Below are 25347 nucleotides of genomic sequence, written 5' to 3' on the forward strand. Positions count from 1 at the left end.
GAGAGGGGAAATTGTGTGGGTGTGGGATGATGGCTAAGGATGTGGAGTTTGTATTTCGGGGGGGTAATGAAAATATTCTGAAGTTGATTGGGTGATGGATGCATAACTCTGTGATTATACTAAGAGCCACCGAATTGTACACTTTAAATGGGCAAGTTGTATGGTATGTGAATTATATCTCGAAAAAGCTGTGAAAAAATTTGAAATCATGATTTTGGACCTAGAGAAGCAATCTTTTGCCTACAACATTCAAGACATTAACAAAACTAAAATAAGCCAAAAGCAAGACAACCTTATATGATTTTCCTTGAAATGGGTGCTCAAGAGCTTAAGCGTGTTTGAGAGGCTCAGCATTTTTGGTACTTCCTTTAGTCTGCATTCAGATGAAAACAAACCAACCGCTATTAGTTTTCTAAGCTATACATAAAAATAATATTTTTGAAGCTTTTGAGTTCCAGTTGTGTTTTGTATTTTGAAGTTTTCCCATTTATTGGTTAAAGTGATGGTGTAAGGACAAGTTGGCAGGTTGAGCTTTGCAGCCTTTTTCACGTTTTCTCTGAATTGCAATCAGTTTTGTCAAAGCTTTAAGCTGGAAATGAGAGACACTAAGACTTGCATACCAAGATGTTTAATCATAAAAGAAACTAATGCTTCCTTCTGAAAGTAGAATAATCACCTGCACTTTTATACCTGAAGATTTAAGCCATTAGGAAATATCATGCCCTTTTCCTGTCACACCAGTCTCTCCTTTCTCAGAAAAATGAGCAGTCCTGTCACTCTGGCTCAGAAACCCAAGAGACAGGTGTACCCAGCCCGCCGGTTACTTCCCAATAACAATAATGACTAATGTTAATGGTTTTGAGTTCTTACTGTGCATCATGTACTATCCTAAATGATTTACACAAATCATTGTTTAACCTTCCCAACCCTATGAGGTAGATTTTATTATCCTCTCCACTGTACAGACGGTGAAACTGAAGCACATAAGGTCACATGTCTACCAGGTTTGAACCTGAGATTTGCTCTCTAGTCTGTGTGATGCCAGATTCTGCCTTAGCCACAACAGTGTTATCATACCCCTTAGCCTTTCAGACTACTTAATCAATTTTTTCTGTTTTTTTATTTTTTGGATGCCATGGTCCCTATAGCTCTATGACTATAGCACTGATTCTCAACTGGGGATGTTTTTGCCCCCCAGGGGATATATGGAAATGTCTGGAGACAATTTTAGTGGTCATGACCGGGGATGCGGGTGAGGAATGCTGCTGGCATCTAGTGAGTAGATGTCAGGGATGCTGCTAGGCACACAGGAAGAGGATCAGTAACAGTGCCATGCCGAGCCATTTTAGGGCCCAAGACAAAAGGAAAAATCAGCAATACTGATCTGGCCTTTACTAAATTTTGATCTTTTTTTCATTATGGATTTTTTGGCATTAATTTTGATTTAAAAATATATTAAAATATTATTTCTATTCATTACTGAATTTTTTGGTGTCCCCTTAAATTTTGTGCCCAAGACAAGCGCCTCGCTGACCTCACTCACCTCACCCTAGTCCTGGCCCTGCTGCTGAACATCCTACAATGCATAGGACAACCCCAGAAACCAAGAACTGTCCAGTCCAGAATGTCAGTCTTTCTGAGGTTGAGAAACACTGGCCTGAAGTTCTGGAGGACTATTCCCAATGGAAGGGCTAAGGGAGAATAAAGTGGAAGCACAATCATGTAAACAATAACAATAGCCACCATTTACTAAACTATTACTCTAATCTAGGTGCTTGTTTGTTATCTCACACAGGTGTTGATCTGTCCTTTGCCAAACCCACCCCTGAGCCACTAGGCTGCCCTGCCCTCCAGCATCAGAGCTATCCTCTAGCCATTAATTAGGTTATCGAGCTGCACTTGCATAGGGTCATAGAAAACAATGCACCATATTGCTCCAACTATATATGTAGAATCGGTTTTGTTTCCCCCAGCAACAAAATATGTTTCAAATCCTCCCCTAATAAATTTGGGAGCCATTTTGCTAAAGATTGTCACTGATGTAACTTTTGATGCTACCAGGGGACACAATCAGTTGTTGCATCCAAGTGCTCCAGAGTGTCTTTTCTGATGCAATTTAATAATCTGATAAGGAGTGTTACTTTAGTTTTAAACCACAAACACTCCCTGTAATTGTTTTGTGCTACTCTGCTTGGTAAACAATGTGGCAATGTGGAAAGCTGGGGCCTTTGAGGGCAGATAGTACTAAGTTCAAATCCCTCCCCCACTATTTAGTAAATATATGACCTTGGACAAATTAGTTAACCTCTCTAGGCCTCAGTTTTCGAGGCCGGCAATAATATTACCTGGCTGGTTGAGGCATTAGTGTTAGAATGAAATGTGATAGGTTATGTAATATAGTATGCAATGAATGTTCCATTCCGTTCCTTGAAATGTGTATCAGGACAAATGAATTTTATTCAAAGGAAAGTCTTCATTGTTCTGACTTTTTAGAAATCTAAAACTTGCTTCTCTCTGGAGAAAATAAACTAGATTTCATCTTTAGCTGAAAAATAATAGTAATAACAGTAAAACGTGAAACTTGCAAAGTTCTTAGAAGTTTTCACTATGAAAATCCATTAGAACATCTTCTCTTCCACACCTCCCCATCACTCTAAGGCTATAGCAAGCTGTTAATTTATTTCTCTGGTTTTTCCTGAAGTAGACCTTTATGCTATTCCTACAGCCATCTGGGCTGGTTTAGCTCAGTCAGAACCCAAAGCTAATGAGGCCAAGGTCAGAGCTGGATCCCCATGGGAAGCTGTTAGCTTTGCTCCCTTCTTTGGCCCTACCCTGCTTTCCTAACCCTACCAGCTGGCTTTCCACCATGTGTTTGCTCCAAGGGGGGTAAGAAGGAGAGCGTGGCTGTGGACCCGCACAACTAGCAACACAGCTGAAAGCCTGAGTCTTTGTATGAAAAGGGTTGCACGTGAAAACCAATCCCCAATTCCACTGGGCCTTGAAGACAGATGATCAGCACTGATGGTCATATAAAGGCGCTGATCACAGTACAGTTTATAATTATTTTCATTCTAATTTATCCCATTTTCCTAAATGACTGGCCCCATCAGAGAGGGGCAGTCACTTCCTGATACTCTAACATGGTCCTTGGTCATTTAAGGCCACACAACCGATGCTGCTGTTGTCAGCAATGCCATGGCAAGTACCTTCTGTGAAGCACGCAACCAAGGTTAAACGTTGGGAGGAGGCTCTTGTGAGTAGCATCCCATTACCGTTGCTATGATACATTTGGCACACTGACTACAAGGCATGAAGAAAAAATCTCCTGATCCAAGGGAAGACAGTTTTTCATGTGTCTTTTAATTTATCTTCTGTTGCATGTGTGTCTTTTACAGGGCATTTGCTAACCCATTACACCTGTATCACAGGGCCGCACACGTTTTACCATTTTGGTTGTAAACAAAATCAGCTGACGTCCCCAGTAAAGAGACAGTTTCTCCTAGGACTTCTTAACTATTTCATTCATTAGTATCAAAACAGGAATGAAACCAACTGAAATCTTCAAAAGTACTGCCTAAATTGTGATCAATATGTGCAAGATATGGGCCTTTTTCTTTTGGAGGCAGTTTATGATTTCAAGGCATTTCTGGCAGCAACATACGTAAAAAAGAGAAACTACATTTTGTACGAATAAAATTATACACAACTCAGGCTAAAGAAATGTTAGAGGGAAAGACTAAGAACATTTTTAGGCATAGCTTTTTCTTATGGAAAATTTGCAACGTGTAAAAAAGTAGATTAATATAATGAACTCCCAGGTACTAAACACCTGGTTTTCATGACCGTGCTTGTTTCATCTTGATCCTAATTCATCCCTCTTCCCAGTTATTTTGAAGCAAACTCAAGGTAGCTCATTTCATCCATAAAGACTTTAACAAATATCACTACAACATAAAGACTTCAAGAACATTTTGAATAGATTTGCAAAATGACAGAAAATCCTGTGATGGGAGAAAATATTCTGAGTCATGTTGGCTCTCCTTGTATCACATATTTTGCATCACAAACTATTAAAACCTGAAGAATTGATTGGAGGGGCCAGAAGGGAACAGAATGTTTGTGAGTTCTCAGAGGACTATACTGATAGCCAGGTGGGTATTCCAGAAGAGGTCTGCCACCAAGCTGTCCTGCAGCTGGTAGCTGAGAAGTCAGAAAGAAGAGTTGGATTAATGATAAGAAGGGCAGCTCATCTAAAGGAGTGTCCCAAGTGACATTTGAACATATTGCTCTTATTTTTTTAAAAGTTGCCCCCAAATCATCATAATAGTCATTACCTTTTATCGATCAGTTACTATATACCATGTGCAGTTCATGAGTTATCTCCTGTAATCCTCAAAATATCTGTGATATGTACTGTTATTATCTCCATTTTACAGATGAGAAAACTGAGGCCTAGAGAGACCTGAGAACAGGGCTGTGATTCAAGTGCAATCAATCTGACTCCAGTACCACTGTTGGTAACTACCATGAGTCTGCCTTTCAACTAGCTTCAAAAGTAGTAGGTTAATGGTTAAGTGTAGCTGTTTTAATACTTTTACTTTTGACCAATAAGATTTAGAAAATGTATAGTTATAAATTCATGAGCACTGAAACTTATCTGAATCTCAGCTAAAGCTTATGCCTGGTGATTTGGAACATATGCCTCCATTCATTCATTCACTCACTCACTCATTCCTTAAGCAAGCATTCTATGAGCACCTACCACTGAAGTATGTGTCAGACACTGCAGTATGCCAGAATCATTCTTGCCTAGGTGGGCCCTTGAGTGCAAACTCTTTTTGCTTTAAGGTGAGTGTATCTTTTTTCAAAAGTGAAGAATGCCAACAGTAAAGCTTCAGTGTGCAGTCATTTGGACTCTTGGTTGTAAGTAACAGAGACCTACTTTAGCTAATTTAGGTAAAAAGGAGGAATTTATTCTACAGACCCCAGGATTCTCAAGGAACCCAGGGATAAGAATGCAGCCAGGCTTCAGGAATGACCTGAGATCAGACACTGGGTTAGTGGGCAGAACTTTTCTTTCACTCTCATCTCTGCCTCCCTCTGCATGTCAGCTTGAATCTTTCTGTCTCTACTCCCCCGGCTGTATGACAGTAGATGGCTATCCCTAGCACCTGCATTCATATTACAGGCCCAGCTACCCAGAGTGAGACCAAGCTTCTTTTAGTCTCAATTCCAAATTCATGGATGGCTGCCCACCCCTGGATCAGTCACCTGTGGTCAAGGAGGCGGTCACGTTGTACAAACATGGCTGCCAGTAGCCACACCTATAATCAGGAGGATTGAGGAGGAGGGGCAATACCCAGGAAAAGAAGACAGAGGGGAGGCCAGTAAGACAATCTAATAGGGATTCAATGAAGAAAGTGGTAACAAATGCTATAGAAGCACATTAAAATGCATGTGTTCAAGTTTCTTACACTTCTATCCAAGATGAAAATTAAGAAGGCAAATCAATTACTCAGATATTTGCCATTTGTCCATAGGCACAATCATGGCAATTATTATATAACATATATATCATAGTATCAAATGCCTTGTCTTGATTCTACATAGAAACGTTTGAAGTCAGTATCAGTTGGAGTGCAGAAAAAAAAATTCTCAGAATACCTCCCATTGTCAGTTGGAGCTTCTTTTAGTTTTATTTCAGGTACCTACAAGTTCCTAAATAGGAGAGGAAAATTATAAACATTATGCTTACCCAAGTTCTTGAGACTGCGAAAGGAATTAGCTCTTCGCTTTCTGCATCCAGCAGGATACAATGAATGATACACGTATTAGTCCCTTAGCACTGGTAATTGTGCTTTTAAAAATAACCAGATTTCCGGCTCCAAATTATATTCAGAATTCATCTAATAATACCCAAAAATATGTGGTACATCTTGTAATGGGTGTCTTTCACCTTTTAGCATTAGCTAATATGTCATTGTACCTCACAAATAATACTGCATACTGTATAGTACTACACTTTGCCTATAACTGTGTTGTTTAAACTGGGAAAAATCTTATTTCCTAGATGTGGTGGTGATTTTCAGCTATTTAAACCGTTTTTCACTCAATGAAAGACATGTAAATGGTTATAACAACATGTTCTTAAATTGGCATGAGTTATCAATGGCCTCAAATATTTGGCCAGTGGGATCTGCCGGCACTTCAGAGGATTCTGCCTACATTAAATTGAACAGGCTGTCTGTAATTCCCTGTCCCCTCTTGGGAAAGATGCATCTTTTGTCAGAAGACGGGGAGGCTCAACTCCTCAAGAAGGAGCTCTGCAAAAAGGAGCTGACTTTCTAGTTTAGACTCATGAAAAGTCTTTGAGGGGATGCATGTAAATAAGGGTTGCGGGGTCAGTCCTTCAGTCTTAAAGCCAGAATGATGCTTAACATTCCAGACCATGGCCTTTCGCAAACTACCAGAAGCCTCTTCAAAGGCCACCTCTGCCCTGTTCCCACCCTGTTAGCACAAGGTGGAAATTCCATTTTGAGTTCTATAATAAGAACAATCAGTAACATTTTTACACTGCTTTACCATTTACAAATCACTTCCGCGTGCATTTTCTTATTGGATAAGAACCATCCGTTTTACAGAGAAGATATTAGTGTAAGAGAGAATAAACAAGAAAGCTGTCTGTGGTTAGAGATCCAGCAAGTCACAGAGCCAGCACTGAAATCTAGGTTTTTGGCTCCAAATCCTGTTCTTTCTCAAGCATGCACACATTGCTTCTCTCATGGGTATGTGTTGGAAAACCTCCAAGCCAAAGGGTACCATAGCTTCTTGTCTCAAGGGAACTAGACAAAAGATTTAAGGACAGTTGTGCAAAGCAGGGATAAGGAAGTTGATGCTTCACAGCTCAAAGTTTGGTAAACGAGTGACCACAGTTAATAATACGTTAAGATTTCTTACAATTACACCAAAAAACACACTTTGGGACTTAAGGAGTGACATGCGGAAAAAATAGACCCTATTCAGCTAAGACGTTTGAAGACCTTTATTAGTATTTACTTACCTAGCGCATCTTCCTGTTCTCCCTCCCCCGCTGAAAAAGCGCGGAGGACATTGGGAGGCTAAAATTGTTTAAATACATAATTTTATTCAGATTTATCCACACAGGAGATCTAGGCATCTAGCTTTGGGGAAATCCATAGTGCTACCCTTAAAAAGTGAGCTCCATTTCATGATATTAAAATGATTTGATTTACAAAACCCTGACAGTTTCCTCTAGGAGCACAGCAGTAGTGTGAAGGGGGCTCAGCCTGTATTCTTGGATGTTTTTCTTACGAGATCGTGTTTACCTTTCTCAGTGATTCTCTGCCGTGTGGATGCTGCCCCAAAGCTCTTGCTTGTCTGATTTTTAATAATGAGCAGGAGTATATCGGAGACTCCTAACTGTTTTAACTCCTCCCTTACGGATTCCTAACTAGAGACACCACCGAGGACACAGCCATGATGTGCTGTTGAACCTCTCTAAGCTGATGTAAACATTAAATATTAATACCAACCTCACTGCACTCCCTCCCCCTCTGGCAAAGGAAAATGATGGTGCTTGCGCAATCAGAATTTTCTACATACAAATACGAGTGAAAGAGCACCGGGATTTTAATGGGTGATAATAGTTGCATCATGGCCAGTTAGTGGCCTTCAGAGTGTGTAGCAGAGTGAACTGTTTGCTTGATACGTTCCCACCTGAACCAAACACTGTTATCTTCTTATTTCTTACACCCTTTCCCACTCACCTGGAACCGAACACTTCCCTTTGTTGTATCTTATCTAGGAACAAGGAAATGCCACTAGCTACAGGTAAATATGACCTTTGTGAACTGGCAGAAACCTTCCGCAGTGGGATGGCTTGGAGCTCTGGTTGCCAACATGAGATTCATTTCAAAGTGGCCTAGTCAGAGTTTATACTTAACTGTGGATGCGTTGGTAGTTGCTGGCGGTTTGTTGATGCAATTATGCCTAATGCTAGTAAAAGCCATATTACTTGCATTTACAGAAATTTTGTTAAAGTTTCTTAAAACAAGGAGTAGGTCCTGTAACATTTAAAAAATGTAATTAGTTGACTTTATGATAGAAAATAGTGGTGCTGACTGCTAAATTGATATTCTTTATAAAATGTCATCAAGGTGGCTGGCCCCATGGCCGAGTGGTTAAGTTCACGCGCTCTGCTACAGGCGGCCCAGTGTCTTGTTGGTTCGAATCCTGGGCACGGACATGGCACTGCTCATCAAACCACACTGAGGCAGCGTCCTACATGCCACAACTAGAAGGACCCACAACGAAGAATATACAACTATGTACCGGGGGGCTTTGGGGAGAAAAAGGAAAAAAACAAAATCTTTAAAAAAAAAGTCATCAAATTCATGTATAGAAAGTTGTAAGTAAAAGCTAATAGTTGTATAAAAATAGAGTTGCCAGATAAGATACGGACTGCTCAGTTAAATTTGAATTTCAGGTAAACAATGAATAACTATTGTATAAATCTGTCCCATGCAATATTTGGGACCTACTTATACTAAAAAAAAATTTATTGTTTATCTGTAATTCAGATTTAACTGGGCATCTTGTCTTTTTATTTGTTAAATTTGGAAAGCCTAGTAAATAACACCCATTTCTTCGTGATATGAAGCCATCAGAGCAAATAGCAATCATTCTTAACACACAGCTCAATTGAAACAAGCCTGTTAATAATGGGCAACTGACTGCAAAGGAGTATGTTTAAGCAGAATCTCAATTAGACTATTTTACAAATAATGTCAGAATTGTGCATAAAGTATATGCTTTTATTCATTCTCTGAGTTACATGATTTCGTATTGTAATTAACCATATAGTAGCAGAGGGAATCTCGGGACAGTGTGTCCTCCAGCTGCGACAGAGAGCCGGGCAGCAATTAGGAGGAATCACAAGAGCTTACCAGGCATGTGTTTGGATTTCTTTTGCTGCTGTTAGTGAAGACTATAGATCTGTAGAGGTGATTAGTCCAGAATATTCTACAGCTTCAGCCAGGATCAAAAACATTTATAGCGTTCCTTGAACTGCTTTTAATATAAAGAATATTTTAAGGTTATTCTATGAAAGGAGTAATTAATGATGAGAGCAGCAGCAGTTGCTATTTGTTGAAGGTTGAATATGGGCCAGGTACTGTGGTGGGCTCTTGACTTCCTGTTAGACTCTGGCTAATTCCGGAGTCCATGCTGCCTTCTTGTGTACAGGTGACTCTGGAAGGAGGTTGCAGATAACTAAAGGGACCTAAATATTTGATATATTTTTGTTGTTATGATTATCATTTATTATTCTGTTATTGTTAGCAGCAGCAGTAACATAAGGGCTCACTGTGTGCCAGGCTTCTGTACTTTTAATGCCTTTTCCCACTGACTTCTCATAATAGTTCCACATGTAGACTTCATTATTGTTCTCCTTCTCAAGATGATGAATCTGTGGCCCAGAGACATTAGATAATTTGCCCGAAGTTACTTAGCAGAGCTAATTCTAGAATTCTAACGTAGGTTGAAGTTCCTAACCACTCTGCTGGATTCCTTCTGTAAATGACTAACACCACACAGAAGTATCTCAACCTAAAATATGGGCCGTGCTTTCACAGGTTACTTAAACATCTGTCGTATGGATTAATGGTGGAAAGTTGTGCCTTGGGTTTTCAGAACTCACTCACAGCATAATATCAATTTAAGGACATTGTACTGTAAGAATCAAGAAACTTTTGAGAAGGCATTAATCTCATCAACTTCATTAATTTTATTTTCTACTTCATTCCAGAAAGGATTTAAGGCAATTTGTTAACTTTTGTGCTTATTTTCTGTTACGATCAGGTTTTTAATATTGCTGGAAATGTACTACTCAGTCATTTATTTAGGAAACCCTTTTAGAGCATCTCTGTTCTTGACTATTGCCCTTAAGGAACGCCACCTCATCTGGGAGAGAGAGAGGTAAAACAAAATCACGACAAAGTCATCCTCTCAAAGATTTGGAAATACTCCAGAGATTAAATCTGTTCCAACAGAACCTGAAACAAGAAGAAAAACAATATAAATGATTCTATTTCCATTCATTCCTGTCCCAACCCAGAAGTTTTGTCTTTTGCTAGATGAAGGCAGTAACCACTTCTGTTTTCCACTTTATCTCTAAACTCAGCGTTAGCACCCTCTGGGCTTCCCTCCCTTTAAGAAAGAACTGGCTGCACTTTCTCAGCTGCCCCTTTTGTCACCTGATCTAGGATTAAAAGGAATTGGGAACTTTTGATGACTGCTCCTGCAAAACCAAATCTGATGGACTGCCCTCAGGTGGGAAGATGAGCCTCTTGATGGATAGTCTCGCTTAACCAGATTGCCTTCCCATTAGATTACATTCAAGTGTGCTGGCTCCTGTCTTCCCTTCTTACCTCAGTGGAATTCCACGGAGTTAGAAGAACTCATTTTCTGGATGAGGAGATTGAGGCTCAGAGAAAGGAAGGGACTGCTACCAGAAACATGGCTAGTTAGTTACAGAGGCAAAACTAGAGCCTGAGCCTTCTGATTCCTGGCCTAAAAGTCTTGGTCTCACACCATGCAGCTTTCTACTGTCTTCAGGCTTAGTTTTGGTCCTCACGGTCTCCTCTTTTGTCTAGAAATGGATTCTATAGATTCTTTAAAAGGGTCTAACCATCATTTATCAAGAGCAGAAGGCTACCTAGTGAGAGTCATGAGATAGATTACATAATCTTTCAGGTTAGAGAGCTTTCATATCTAAAGGCACAAATTTGCAGCGTAAGTTAGAATAACAACCCTTCCCCACCAAAACAAAGCAGTTAGTGGTTTACTATTATTCCTGGGGAAACATCTTTTTTTAAAAAAACGGAAAGCTGGAGGTGGAGGTACAGTAATAACCAGGTGCAAGAAGTGGCATTGCAGAAGGTGGATTACAACTGGGTAACTGTAATAGCCTCATCACTTCTGTTGATCAAGAAAGAGGAAGATGGATTTCTTTTTAAATGCAATTGCACTCTTTATATATGTGTTCTGAGTAATAACATTTGATCTCCAATTTTACCTGTGCTCTCCTTGAATAAACCTGAAACTGTGACTAAACTGTTTGAAAATAGCTAGCCAGAGAAAAAGACAACCAACACAGTTATTTGGTAATGCATAGACCAGGTTGAATTTGCGTGGAATTTTGTAGACCTTGCTTTGGTCAGGCAAGCAAGAATCAATAATTAACATTTCCCAAATGCTTTAAAATTATTCATTGATCACAATAGCACATCTGTAAAGACATTTCCATATGAGAAGCATAAGGCTCTGATCTGTTTAGATCAGACCACCTGGTCCCCAATTGGCAGCACCCAATTTACAAATGAATCATGTCATGTTCCAGACGTTAGTATGTAAGTCAGTTGGAAACCTGGAGCATGTTTTCCCATAGAAGCAATATTATTTATAATGGTTAGTTTCTTGAAAACACGATTGCCCTTCAATTACACCATGGATTGCCTTACAAGCTTATTTACATCATGGTGTAATTGATGGGCAATAGTGTCACCAGTTTGCCTAGGAAACTAAACAGAGGAGAAAGACCCATATTTCTAAGAAATACTGGTAAGGAATTGATGTCGGTGCTATGATTCGATTGCAGCATTCAAATCTATCTAGTAGCAAATCCCCCAAATTTGATTTGCCCCTATCTTTCCTCATTTGTAGAGAGTTAAGCTAGAATAACCTGGTGTGGTGCTGTCAGTGAGGCAGCTGCTGTAGGGAGACCTGGCCTGAGCAGCCAGCATTGAGAACTCTATGGTCAGGGCACTGCCACTCATTTGCTTTGTAATATTAGACAAGTGACCTCCCTTCGCTGTGTGGCACTCAGGAAAGTGGAATAAAACCCATGGGAGGATGTGCTCCTGGTCTGCTTGGATTCCAGCTGATGTCTTGCCCCATCTTGGCCCCACCAGTTCTACCCAAAGAAGGAGATGAAGAAATGGAAAAGGACTCAAGAAATAACAAGATGTTCAAGTTCTTGTTTTTTAAAATTAAAAATATAAATATACATACAGTCATACACTGCGTAACAACGTTTTGGTGAGTGCCGGGCCACACATACAATGGTGGTCCCATAATATTAGTACCACATAGCCTAGACGTGTTGCAGGCTATACATCCAGGTTTGTGTAACCACACTCTGATGTTTGCACGACGACAATATCGCCTAACTACAAGTTTCTCAGAACGTATCCCTATTGTTAGGCAATGCATGACTGTGTGTGTATGTATCTATATGTTTATGTAGATAGACGTATAGATACATACACACGTACCTACATGCATTATATATGTGTATATATATGTGAATATAGAATATGTGCCAATTGAAAAAAATTGACATAGAAATATTAAGGAAATAAAGTAAAATTTGTCCATAATACCCACAAATAACTACCGTTAATATTTTGGTGTATATGCTTAAACATTTTTTTCTATATTTGTGAGTGTACACACACCTTTTAAAAAATTACTCTGGGATCATACTAATATTGTTTGGTGATTTTAAAAAACCTTAATAATGACATATTGCAGATATTTTCCATGTCAATAAGTATAGATCTACTTATTTCAAGAGAGAAGAAAATTTATAAATAAATAACTATAGACCCACTTCAGCATTTTTAACAACCACTTCATAGCCCATTGTATGGATAAACTGTCATTTGTTTAACCGTTCCCCTATTCGCAGGTCCAACTCCTTTTTGATGAGCTGTACACACTTTCTTGCTTGGCTTGTGCTGGCTGTGGAGAGCTATTGTTAGTATCTCTTCCTAACTTCACATTCAGTGAGGTCACATTGATAGCTTAAAATTGGCCAATGGTGCATTGATAGCTTGAAATTGTCCATGGTGAGTATATTTACACCACAGAAATTGGCAAGTGCTACAAATAGGGGCTGATTTTTTCTCTCCCAGAAAGCTGGTTTACTAGCATGTCATACAGAACCCCTCAGCTCACTCCGTGGCTTCATTTCATCTAACTCAGCTGGTCTGTTGAGGCGGGGTGGATGGGAGAAAAGAACTAACAACAAATAATCACAGTAACAAGCAGTCCTCAAACGCTGATAATGTAGATCCTTTTGTGGCTAATGCTCCTATGGCAAAGTACAGGCATCTTAACAATGATGTGTAAATAAATAATAAGGTTTTGGAAGCTAAGTGTTTTGGCAAATAAATTAAAGCTGTGTTATCTGTTAACCTAGTAACAAGTTTTAGATTGAATAGATTACAGATGGGTAGCAAAGCCAGCGATAAGAAGTCTAAAAGGAGACCACAACGGGTGTTTTGGCTTTTCAGGGATTTTCGTTGTTTCTGTCAGGGAAAGAATGCTCGCCAGTAGAATGGCTCCTGTGATCTCCAAATGTTTGTTCTATTTACTGTGGGATGTCAGACCTGTGGGTGCAACACCAAGGATTAGGGGTGGCACTGCTGGATTCTTCTTTTCTGGTCAGGGTAGGACTTTGTTTCCAGTTTTTGTGAAGAGCGGAAAAGAGGACCAAAGAAATGCGGGACTTACTCCCCTTAGGGATGCCATAGACATATTTTGCTACAGCATGTTTTGCTCTTTGCCTTGACGAAGTAGCAAGGATGCAGCGTTAAAGGACACCTCATTAATCTAAGGCTTGTTGCCTGCGTCAGTTCAGGTCTCTCTGTCCCTGACACAGCATGGTGCCTTGAGTGCCTCGGACACTGTGCTCATCAGCATTCCTTTTTTCCCTCCACGTTACTTTTAGCAGTGTAGTGTGGTGGTGAAGCGTGTAAACTCCCCAGTAGAAACAGATCTGGGTTCAAACCCAGCTCTGCCACGTACAAGCTACGTGACCCTGGGCACGTTACATCAAATCCACACTCTGCCTCAGTTTCTTCAGGTATAAAATGGGATGCTAACGTGCCGGTCTTATAGTTTTGTTGTGAGCCTCCGTTGAGATGATGCATATAAAATGCTTGTTGTAGTGTCTGGCATTTAGAATAAGTTTAGTACCATCATAATTTTCCTGTATTGGTCTAGTTCTTTCCATATATTTTATAGAAATGCTATCAAAAAGACCCCGTGACTGCTCTCGTGTGCCCCTCCCTAAGTGATCTTTAAAATGATTGAGCCCCTGGGCTAATAAAACTCATCTAATAAAACATCTCCTGCTGAGCACAATACACACCGTCTAGTTCATCTCAACCTCAGCTTTGTCTCATGAAACAGCTCCTGAAAACTTTCTCCATCCTCCTCATCCTTCTAACCCTGTCTCCTCCAGGGGGCCTTCCCTGACCACCCCCGCCCACAGTACTTGCGTACACTTCACGTAACTGATGTTCTGCAGCCATTCAACTCCTTCTTCCTCCCAGAATTGCCCACTTGGCCCTAGCTCGTGACAGATCCAGAGCTGTTATGACCAAATTGCTGTCGAACCCCTGTGTCATGTGATAACTACTCCAGATTCCTAAGACACAGCAGCAAGACCTACCTGCTTCCAGCTGTGCGTTGGGAAGAGGTTTGCCAGATTTAGCAAATAAAAATACAGAATTACCAGTTAAACTTGAATTTCACATAAGCAGCAAACAGATTTTTAGTATGAGTATATCCCACATATTGTGTTGGGAAATACTTATGCTTAAAGTTATTTATTGTTTATCTGAAATTCCAGTTTCAGTGGATGTCCAGTATTTTATTTGGCAACCCTAATTGGCAATTGAGGAGAAAGGCCCTGAGAAGGAAAAAGAGCTGTCACAAATCCTGGGCATGCAGGGACTCTGAGACAATTGATTCATTTAACAAACACCTCATCTTGTCATCTGGCTTCTCTGTCCGCCAGGGCCAATATGTACAGTTGAGCATTGGGCACTCACAATATCATTTTGTCTTGGGGGCACCATTCATTATGTTGACACTAAGATTTATTTATTTATTTATTTTTAACCATTCTCTGGCAGATGGTGGTAAAGTGTCTTACTCTAAAATCAGTGTATTTTGACAGTTTTTGACAAATGGAATTAAGCATCTTGAGGAAGGGGCAACTTTTTCTAGTTTACTCCCAAGTGTCATATGGCCAGTGGTGACCCTATACCTGTTGCACATTAGCTATAAAATATGCTGCTGGGTTTTTCAAACCATGGGTTGTGACCCATTAATGGACTGGGAAATCATTTTAGTGGGTCACAACCAACACTAATAATTATATTAAGGATGATGATGATGATGATAATGGAATAGAATAGAATATCAGAATGTGTTCCATGTAACAAATGCATTGTTGGAAGTTTTGATTTATATTTATGTCTACTGGGTTGTGATAAAAATATATTTCTTATTGTATCTCACTGTCAAAAAGGTTTGAAAAGCACTGATGTGGTGGTAAAGACCTTGAAATCTTCAGACCAGCAGATCAGGGTCCAAATCCTAGTTCTGCTATGTGCTTGCTGTGTAACCTTAGGCAAATGCCTTGACCCTTCTGTGCCTTGGTTACCCCATCTGTAATTTGGGGATAATAATTGTATCTGCCTCAAGGGTTGCTCTGAGGATTTAATTAAGTAAACCGTGCAAAGCTCTTAGCACAGGGCCTGGCATGTAGCAGGGGATCCGTGCAGTTTTCGCTGTTTTTATCAGTGATTAGTCGCGAACTGAGAGGGTTGGAAGGGACAGATGTATTAACTGTGGGTGAACAGTGACAGCCGACAGCCAGATGTGGAAAGAAAGAGAATTCAGAATAATGCAAAAGCAGACGAGGTACAATATTCATATTGATGACCCTGAGTCATCAGGAAAAGGTTAAATTATTCCCAGAATGTTCCATTGAATAAAACAAATTTGTAATACATTTAGATGGCTTTCCAGTGAAAACAATCTGAGTAAACAGGATGAACACTTAACAGAAAATATCAGTTAATTGGACAATTAATTTATGTGGAAGTTCTGGTTCCACCGTTAAGTCCGGATAAACAACACACTCCCGTCCTGTATTTTTCCTATAAGCAGGTCTTGACTCCCTGTGAGGTTGGCAGGCTCTCTGAGGGCACAGAGTGAATTTTGCATTCCTTCTGGATCTCTTTCCGTCAGCATGGGGCCAAGCACACAGCTGTTGCTTCTAGGCTCTCCATTCCCCAAGGCTAAAATGTGAGGGCAGCCCCCCAGCCCATATAGTAGGGCACTTTTGCGAACGGACCCAGGTACTAGCCTGGGTGGAGGGGTGGTGGTCTTCCCTTGCCTCCAGCTAGCTCTGAGGGATGAGAGATAGGAGCAGGCGTAGTAAATTTGCAACTCTTCTCTTTCACAGAGATGTCGCTGCCTGCTAATATTTGCCAGATGTTCACCAGTGTGTGTGTTTTTGTGTGTGTGTGTGAGAGAGAGACAGAGAGAGAGAGAGAGAGAGAAAGAAAACATTATGACTCCACAGCTCTATTAGACTGGCGGTTCAAAATTCCTTTGAGTATGAAGACCCCTTTTTAAATGATGATCATTTTTATTGAACAACTCAAACAGTTAATCTTGGTAAACAATTGATAAATAACTTTTTAAAAATGGGTCAACCATCACTTCCAAATACATTTTGAGTCTGTAGCACAGCAATTCAACGTTCACTTAGAAAGCCCAAGGTTTCTGTCAAAGCATGGACACATGAAAACTCTTTTATTTTTCCCAGTTATTTTATTGAGTTCATAATGGTTTATAATATTGTATAATTTCAGGTGTATATTTTCATTTATCAGTTTCTGTATAAACTGTATTGTGCTCACTATCAATAATCTAATTTTTATCCATCACCAAACATATGTGCCCTTTTACCCCTTTTGCCAACCCCCCAACTCCCTCCCCTCTGGTAACCACTAATCTGTCCTCTATCTCTCTTTTTTTTTTTTAGCTGAGGAAGATTAGCGCTGAGCTAACATCTGTTGCCAATCTTCCTCTATTTTATATGTGGGTCACTGCCACAGCATGGCTGACGAGTGATATAGGTCCATGCCTGGGATCTGAACCTATGAACCCAGGCCACCAAAGTGGAGCATGTCAAGCTTAACCACTAGGCCATGGGGCTGGCCCCTAATCTGTTTTCTTTATATATGTGTTTGTTTATCTTCCACATATGAGTGAAATCATATGGTGTTTGTCTTTCTCTGTCTGGCTTATTTTGCTTAGCCTCATGCCCTCAAAGTTGCAAAAGGGACAAGTTTGTCTTTTTTTATGGTTGAGTAGTATCCCATTGTATATACACCATGTCTTCTTTATCCATTCCTCCATCGATAGGCACGTAAGTTACTTCCATGTCTTCGCTATTGTGAATAATGCTGCAGTGAACATTGAGATGCATAAATGTCTTTGAATTGTTTGTTTCAAGTTCTTTGGATAAATACCCAGTAGTGGGATAGCTAATAATTAGTAAAGTTGAACACCTTTTCATGTGCATGTTGGCCATCTGTATATCTTTGGAAAAATGTCTGTTCATATCCTCTGCCTGTTTTTTGATCGAGTTCTTTGTTTTTTTGTTGTTGAATTGTATGTATTCTTTATATATTTTAGAAATTACCTCCTTGTTGGATATATGATTTGCAAATATTTTCTCCCAGTTGGTGGGTTGTCTTTTCGTTTTCTTAATGGTTTCCTTTGCCTTGCAGAAGCTTTTTAGTCTGATGTAGTCCCATCTGTTAATTTTTTCTTTTGTTTCCCTTGCCTGAGTAGACATGGTATTCAAAAAGATGTGGCTAAGACCAGTGTCAAAGAGTGTACTGCCTAAATTTTCTTCTAGGAGTTTTATGGTTTCAGGTCTTACATTCAAGTCTTTAATCCATTTTGAGTTAGTTTTTGTGTGTGGTGTAAGATGATGGTCTACTTTCATTCTGTTGCATGTGGCTGTCCAGTTTTCCCAGCACCACCTATTTTAGAGACATTCCTTTCTCCAGTGTATGTTCTTTGCTCCTTTTTTGATGATTAGCTGTCCATAGATGTGTGGATTTATTTCTGGGCTTTCAATTCAGTTCCATTGATCTGTGTGGCTGTTTTTGTGCCAGTACAATGCTGTTTTCATTAGTATAGATTTGTAGTATATTTTGAAGTTGGGGATTGTGATGCCTCCAGCTTTGTTCTTTTTTCTCAGCATTGCTTTGGCTATCTGGGATCTTTTGTTGTTCGATACAAATTTTAGGATTCTTTGTTCTATTTCTGTGAAGAATGTCATTGGGATTCTGCTTGGGATTGCATTGAATGTGTAGATTGCTTTCGGTTATATGGACTTTTTTTTATTTTTAAAGATTTTATTTTTTTCCTTTTTCTCCCCAAAGCCCCCTGGTACATAGTTGTATATTCTTCATTGTGGGTCCTTCTAGTTGTGGCATGTGGGACGCTGCCTCAGCGTGGTTTGATGAGCAGTGCCATGTCCGCGCCCAGGATTCGAACCAACGAAACACTGGGCTGCCTGCAGCAGAGCACGTGAACTTAACCACTTGGCCACGGGGCCGGCCCCAATATGGACATTTTAACTATGTTTGTTCTCCCAATCCATGAGCATGGAATATCTTTCCATTTCTTTATGTCTTCTTTGATTTCTGTCAATAATGTCTTCTAGTTTTCAGTGCATAGGTCTTTCACCTCCTTGGTTAAATTTATTCCTAGATATTTTATTCTTTTGTTGCGATTGTAAATGGGATGGTATTCTTGACTTCTCTTTCTGCTAGTTCATTATGGTCTATAGAAATGCAACTGATTTTTGTAAGTTGATTTTGTACCCTGCAACTTTGTTGTAGTTGTTGATTATTTCTAATAGTTTTTTGGTGGCTTCTTTAGAGTTTTCTACATATAGAATCATGTCATCCCCAAACAGCAATTGTTTCACTTCTTCTTTTCTAATTTGCATACTTTTTATTTCTTTTTCTTGCCTAATTACTCTAGCCAAAACCTCCAGTACTACATTGAATAAGAGTGATGTAAGTGGGTACTCTTGTCTCGTTCCTGTTCTCAGTGGGATGGCTTTCAGTTTTTCACTTTTAAGTATGATGTTGGTTGTGGGTTTCGTATATATCATCTTTATGATGTTGAGGTGCTTTCCTTCTATATGCATTTTATTGAGAGTTTTTATCATAAATGGATGTTGGATCTTGTCAAATGATTTCTCTACATCTCTTGAGATGATGATGTGATTTTTATTCTTTAGTTTGTTAATTTGGTGTATCACATTGCTTGAGTTTCAGATCTTATATCATCCCTGTGTCCCTGGTATAAATCCCATGTGATCGTGGTGTATGATCCTTTTAATGTAGTGCTGTATTCAGTTTGCCAATATTTTGCTGAGGATTTTTACATCTAAGTTCATCAGCAATATTGGCCTGTAATTTTCCTTCTTTGTGTTGCCCTTGCCTGGTTTTGGTATCAGGCTAATTTTGGCTTCACAGAATGAGTTAGGAAGCATTGCATATTCTTCAACTTTTTGGAATAGATTGAGAAGGACAGGTATTAAATCTCCTTTGAATGTTTGGTGGAATTCTTCAGAGAAGCCATCTGGTCCTGGGCTTTTGTTTTTTGGGAGGTTTTTGATTACTGTTTCAATCTCTTTACTTGTGATTGGTCTATTCAGATTCTCTATTTCTTGTTGATTCAGTTTTGAGTGGTTGTTTGAGTCTAAGAATTTATCCATTTCTTCTAGGTTATCCAATTCTGGGCATATAGTTCTTCCTAGTATTCTTTTATAATCCTTTGTATTTCTGTGGTGTCCATTGTAATTTCTCTTCTTTCATTTCTAATTTTATTTATTTGAGCCTTCTCTCTTTTTTTCTTAGTGAGTCTGGCTAAGCATTTGTCAATTTGTTTATCTTCTCAAATAACCAGCTCTTAGTTTCATTGATCCTTTCTACTGTTTTTTTTTTTTTTTTTTGGTTTCAATTTCTTTTATTTCTGTTCTAATTTTTATTATTTCCCTCCTTCTGTTGACTTTGGGCTTTGTTTGTTCTTCTTTTTCTACTTCTGTTAAGTGTAGTTTGAGATTACTTATTTGACATTTTTCTTGTTTGTTGAGGTGGGCCTGTATTGCTATGACCTCCCTCTTAGAGATGCTTTTGCTGCATCCCATAAGAGTTGGTATGTTGTGTTTTCATTTTCATTTATCTCCAGATATTGTTAAATTTATCCTTTAATTTCTTCATTGATCCAGTGGTTGTTCAGTAGCATGTTGTTTAGTCTCCATGTATTTGTGACTTTCCCAGATTTTTTCCTGTAGTTGATTTCTGGTTTCCTAGCATTGTGGTTGGAAAAGATGCTTGATAGGATTTCAATCTTCTTAAATTCACTGAGGCTTGCCTTGTTTCCCAACATATGGTCTATCTTTGAGAATGTTCAGTGTGCACTTGAGAAGAACCTGTATTCTGCTGTTTTTTGATGGAATGTTCTATTAAGTCCATCTGGTCTAGTATTACGTTTAAGTCCATTATTTCCTTGTTGACTTTCTGTCTGGATGATCTATCCATTGATGTAAGTAGGGTGTTAAGGTCCCCTACTATTATTGTGTTGCTGTTAATTTCTGCCTTTACCTCTGTTAATAGTTTCTTTATATACTTTGGTGCTCCTGTGTTAGGTGCATATGTATTCACACGTGTTATGTCCTCTTGATGGAATGTCCCTTTTATCATTATATACTGCCCCTCTTCGTCTCTCATTGTTTTTTTATCTTGAAGTATGCTTTGTCTGATATAAGTATGGCAATGCCTGATTTCTTTTGCTTGCCATTTGCTTGGAGTATCTTCTTCCATCTCTTCCCTTTGAGCTTGTGTTTATCTTTAGAGCTGAGATGTGTTTCCTGGAGGCAGCATATTGTTGGGTCTTGTTTTTTAATCCATCCAGCCACTCTTTGTCTTTTGATTAGAGAACTCAATCCATTTACATTTACAGTGATTGTTGATATATGAGGGATTAATATTACCATTTTATCTCTTGTTTTCCAGTTGTTTTATATTTCCATTGTTTCTCTTCCCTTGTATGTCTGACTGCCATTTCAGTTTGGTGATTGGCTGTGGTGGTTTTGTCAGCTTTCTCTTTATTTATGACTTTCAGCTCTGCTCTGACTTTTTTTTTAGTGGTTACCATGAGGTTTGTATAAAAGATCTCATAGATGAGACAGTACATTTTCTGATAGCCTCTTATCTCCATAAGCCTAAGCAGGTTCCACCCCCCACCTCACCTCTTCCCCATCTGAATTATTGTCACAAATTGTTCTGTTTTGTGTTGTGAGTTTGTGACTAAATTGAAGTGTTTATAGTTATTTTTGATGCATTCCTTCCCTTATCTTTTACATTATTGTTGTTTGCTAACCTGTCCTGATAGAGAGCTGCTGTTTTCTGATTTTGTCTGTCTATCTCCTTGCTCAAAGCTTTGTAGACTTTTGCCTTTTTGTTTCAGGTGTCAGGCCATCCTTGATCATTTCTTGTTGGGGAGGTCCAGTGGCAATGAACTTCCTCAGCTTTTGTTTATCTGGAAAAGCTTTTATTTCTCCACCTTATCTGAAGGATAGTTTTGCTGAATAGAGTACTCATGGCTGAAAGTTTTTGTCTTTCAGTGTTTGGAATATATCATCCCATTCTCTCCTAGCCAGTAAGGTTTCTGCTGAGAAATCCGCTGAAAACCTCATAGGGGTTCCTTTGTAGATTATTTTCTTCTGCCTCTGCTATTAATATTTTTTCTTTGTCATTGACTTTTGCCAGTTTTAGTATTATATGCATTGGAGAAGATCTTTTTGCTTTGATGTAATTAGTTCTATTGGCTTCATGTAATTATAAGTCCAGGTTTTTCCCCAGGTTTAGGAAGTTCTCAGCTATTATTTCTTTGAACAAGCTCTCTGCTTCTTTCTCTCTCTGGAATACCTATTATCCTTATGTAGCTTTCCTAATTGAGTCAGATATTTCTCAAATAATTCCTTCATTTTTTAAAAATCGTAGTTCTCTCTCCTCCTCCAACTGAAGCATTTCTATATTTCTATCGTCTAAATCACTAATTCTGTCCTCCGTAACATCAGCTGTATTTTTTAAGGATTCTAGATTTTTTAAATCTCCTTAATTGTGTTCTTTATATCTAGAATTTCTGTTTTTTTTTATAGTTTCGATCTCTTTGGTGCAGTATTCCTTCTGCTCATTAATTTTATTCCTGAGCTCATTTAGCTGTCTTTCTGAGTTTTCTTGTAACTCATTGAGTTTCTTCATGACAACTATTTTGAATTCTCTGTTATTTTGATTGTAAATTTCTGTGACTTCAGGGTTTGTTTCTGAAGACTTGTGATTTTCCTTCTGCTCTGAAGTGTTACTGTAGTTTTTCATGGTATTTGATGAACTGATCCTTTGCCGGTGTGTTTGTGGTAGTATCAGGTCACAGACTCCACCTGCCACTGCTGGGGGGAAGCAGGAGCTGTGTTTCTGATCCCACTCTATCTGTTGGAAGTTGTGCGGGTATGGTGGGTGCTCCCGCAGGCCAGGGTATTGTTTCTTTGAATGCCAGGCTGCCATCACCTCCACTTACTGTTGCACCTGCTGCTATGCTTGTTGAGTGGGGCTCCTTCATGGGGTCCAAGGTGGTGCCACTCACTGGAGCTGTGACAACATAATGGACACTCCCACAGGCCAAGATAGCCTTCGTGTGCATGCACAAGGCTGCTGCCACCTCCTCTTACAGTCATGCCGGGGTGTGTCCCATTGGCAGGGCTGCTGCAGCACAGTGGTTGCTCCTGTAGGCTGAGAAAGCATTCATGCATAGGCTGGGCTGTCCCTGCCTCCTCTTAGAATAGCACTGACTGCTGTGTGAGGACCCATGACCCAGCTTGCTGCTTCTGGGGAGGGGTAGTAGAGCACTCACCCATCTCAACTGCTTCCTGGGGATCCAGTCCATCCACTTTCAGATATATAGCTGTGTGGGTCTCTCAGGCATCCTGTTGTTATGTGTGGGTATCCTCCATTGGTCAATGAATGTCTAATTAGTTTTAATTCAAAGTAGGAGAGACAAAGAGAATAGCTCACTCTGCCTCGTTGCTGTTTCACCTGAAAGCTGCTTTTTAATGTTTGCAATTTTCATGAACTATCTCATCCCCTCCCACCCACCTAACTGCCACATGGATAATAATTGTGCTATTAGAATTTGGTGATTGAGAGAAAATACATGGTCAAAAAGTCAATATGAATTCAAAAGCACTTTAAATTAATCAATTATAGCTACATCTATCTACATTAAAAATATTTAGCACCCATAATGAGCAAGACACATTGTTTTAATATATTGCTCTGATAGCTCCCTGCACTCTTCCTTCTTGTAGTTGTGCAACTTGGAATTGTTTTATTTATTCATTTGTAAACTAATTTAATGTTTCTCTCTGCCACTACCCTGTGAACTCCATGAAATCAGGGACTACCTCAATTTCTGCTCACTCTTGTTTCTCCAAGGCTCAGCACAGTACCTGGGATGTGGTAGATGCTCATTAAATATTTGCTAAATGTGGGCTTGGATAACATAGTTGCTAATGCAGCTTATGGGCTTTTCTGTGTTTCTAGTGGAACCAGTCAGAACCGTCCTTGCCTAAGTTCTCCAGATGGCAAGAGGCCTTTGAGGTAAAACTGCACACACATGGGTGCAAACATAGTCTGTAGAATAACTTTATTCAACAAATACAGGTAGAGTGTACAACTAGGGTATAGAACAGGGAACTTAAGTTAGTTGCAAGGGTAAGGAGATGCTGTTTGAACCAACATCAAAAGGGTATGTATGTGAGTTTTCTGGGCAGAGAGGCCTGCAGAAACCCAGGTCCTGAAATGGGAAAGAAGGAGGTGTGTTAGAGGGACTGAGAGAAGGCTGGTGGTATGCCTACTGAGGAAACTGAGGGTAAATCATTGGCCTCTGAGAGAGTTTGTACTTCTTGAGATACAACCCTTAAATTTTATTTCTTATTTTGTTTTGGTAACATTTACATATAGTACAAAATTCAAAAAGAACAAAGGGGAAACAATGAAAAGTGTATCTTCCTCCTGTGCAGTCATTCCTGTTCCTGCCCACTCAGTTTCCTCCCTCGTGTTACCAGTTCTTAAGATAAAACTTCCCCTGAGGGAAAATGTTTGGGTCCTACTTGTGTAAAATAAATGAATATTTTTCTACTTTCACCCCCCTTGAGATATACACTGTAAACATCTTGCTTTCCATCCTTTCTCACTTCTTTTTCTGCATGTGTGCATGTGCACACACACACACATACAACTTAACCTAAATGGGACTGTAGAATACAAGTTTTCACTGTGGACATCTTTCTTTAAAAAATGTGCAGCCTTGGGGCTGGCCCTGTGGCCTAGTGGTTCAGTTCAGTGTGCTCTGCTCCAGCAGCCCTGGTTTGGTTCCCAGGTGAGGACCTAAACCACTTGTTGGTGGCCATGCTGTGGCGGTGACCCACAGGCAAAATAGAGGAAGATTGGCACAGATGTTAGCTCAAGGCAAATCTTCCTCAAGTAAAAAGAAAAGAAAATGAAACAGAAAAACAAAAAAACAAGCAGCCTTTTCTCCTTACACTCCATGCTGTCCCCACCAAGGTAACCAATTTGAATAACCTGGTACATATCTTTCCATGCCTCCCTGCATGCTTGCATAATTTTATGGAACACTTATAGTACACATAGATAAGGGATGTTTTGGACATTTTATTTTACAAGAGTGGCATCCTAGTATACATACTACCTCATCTTGCTTTCTCAACAATACACCAAGGAAACCACCTCATTCTGTTAAATGTTGTTATGAAAGGCCATGGTTTGGATGTGCAGTTCACTCAGCCATACCTCTCCTCACAAACATTCCTTCCGTTTCCAGTGCCTTTATTTATGTGGAATAAATTCCCAAGAGTGGCATTACTGGGTTGCAGTGTATCTAAATTTTTAATTTTAATAGATAACACCAGATTCCTCTCCAGACAAGCTGTAAGGATTCATTTCTCCACCAGCAATATATGAGAGTACACTTTCTCCAACATTCCAGCATTAATTTTTGTAAAAAACTGATTTAGGATAACCCTTCAATTTGTTATCAGCCATTTGTTGGCCCAAATTGTGAAATAGTTTGAACACTGAAAATACTTCAGTAGACTCAACTTCAAAGTTACAGCCCTGAGTAGGAAAATGCTTTGATTTTATCCATTTTATCTTAATGCAGCTTGGGTTAGTAATCAGTGTGATAGCTACCAGTCTGCAGCATTCCAACATTTACTAAGCACTATCTCATCTAAGCCTTAGAGCTATGAGGAGACACTTATTCCTTCCATTTTACAAATGAAGAAATTTA

The sequence above is a fragment of the Equus caballus genome, chromosome X, assembly GCF_041296265.1.
Source record: "Equus caballus isolate H_3958 breed thoroughbred chromosome X, TB-T2T, whole genome shotgun sequence".
Taxonomy (NCBI): domain Eukaryota; kingdom Metazoa; phylum Chordata; class Mammalia; order Perissodactyla; family Equidae; genus Equus; species Equus caballus.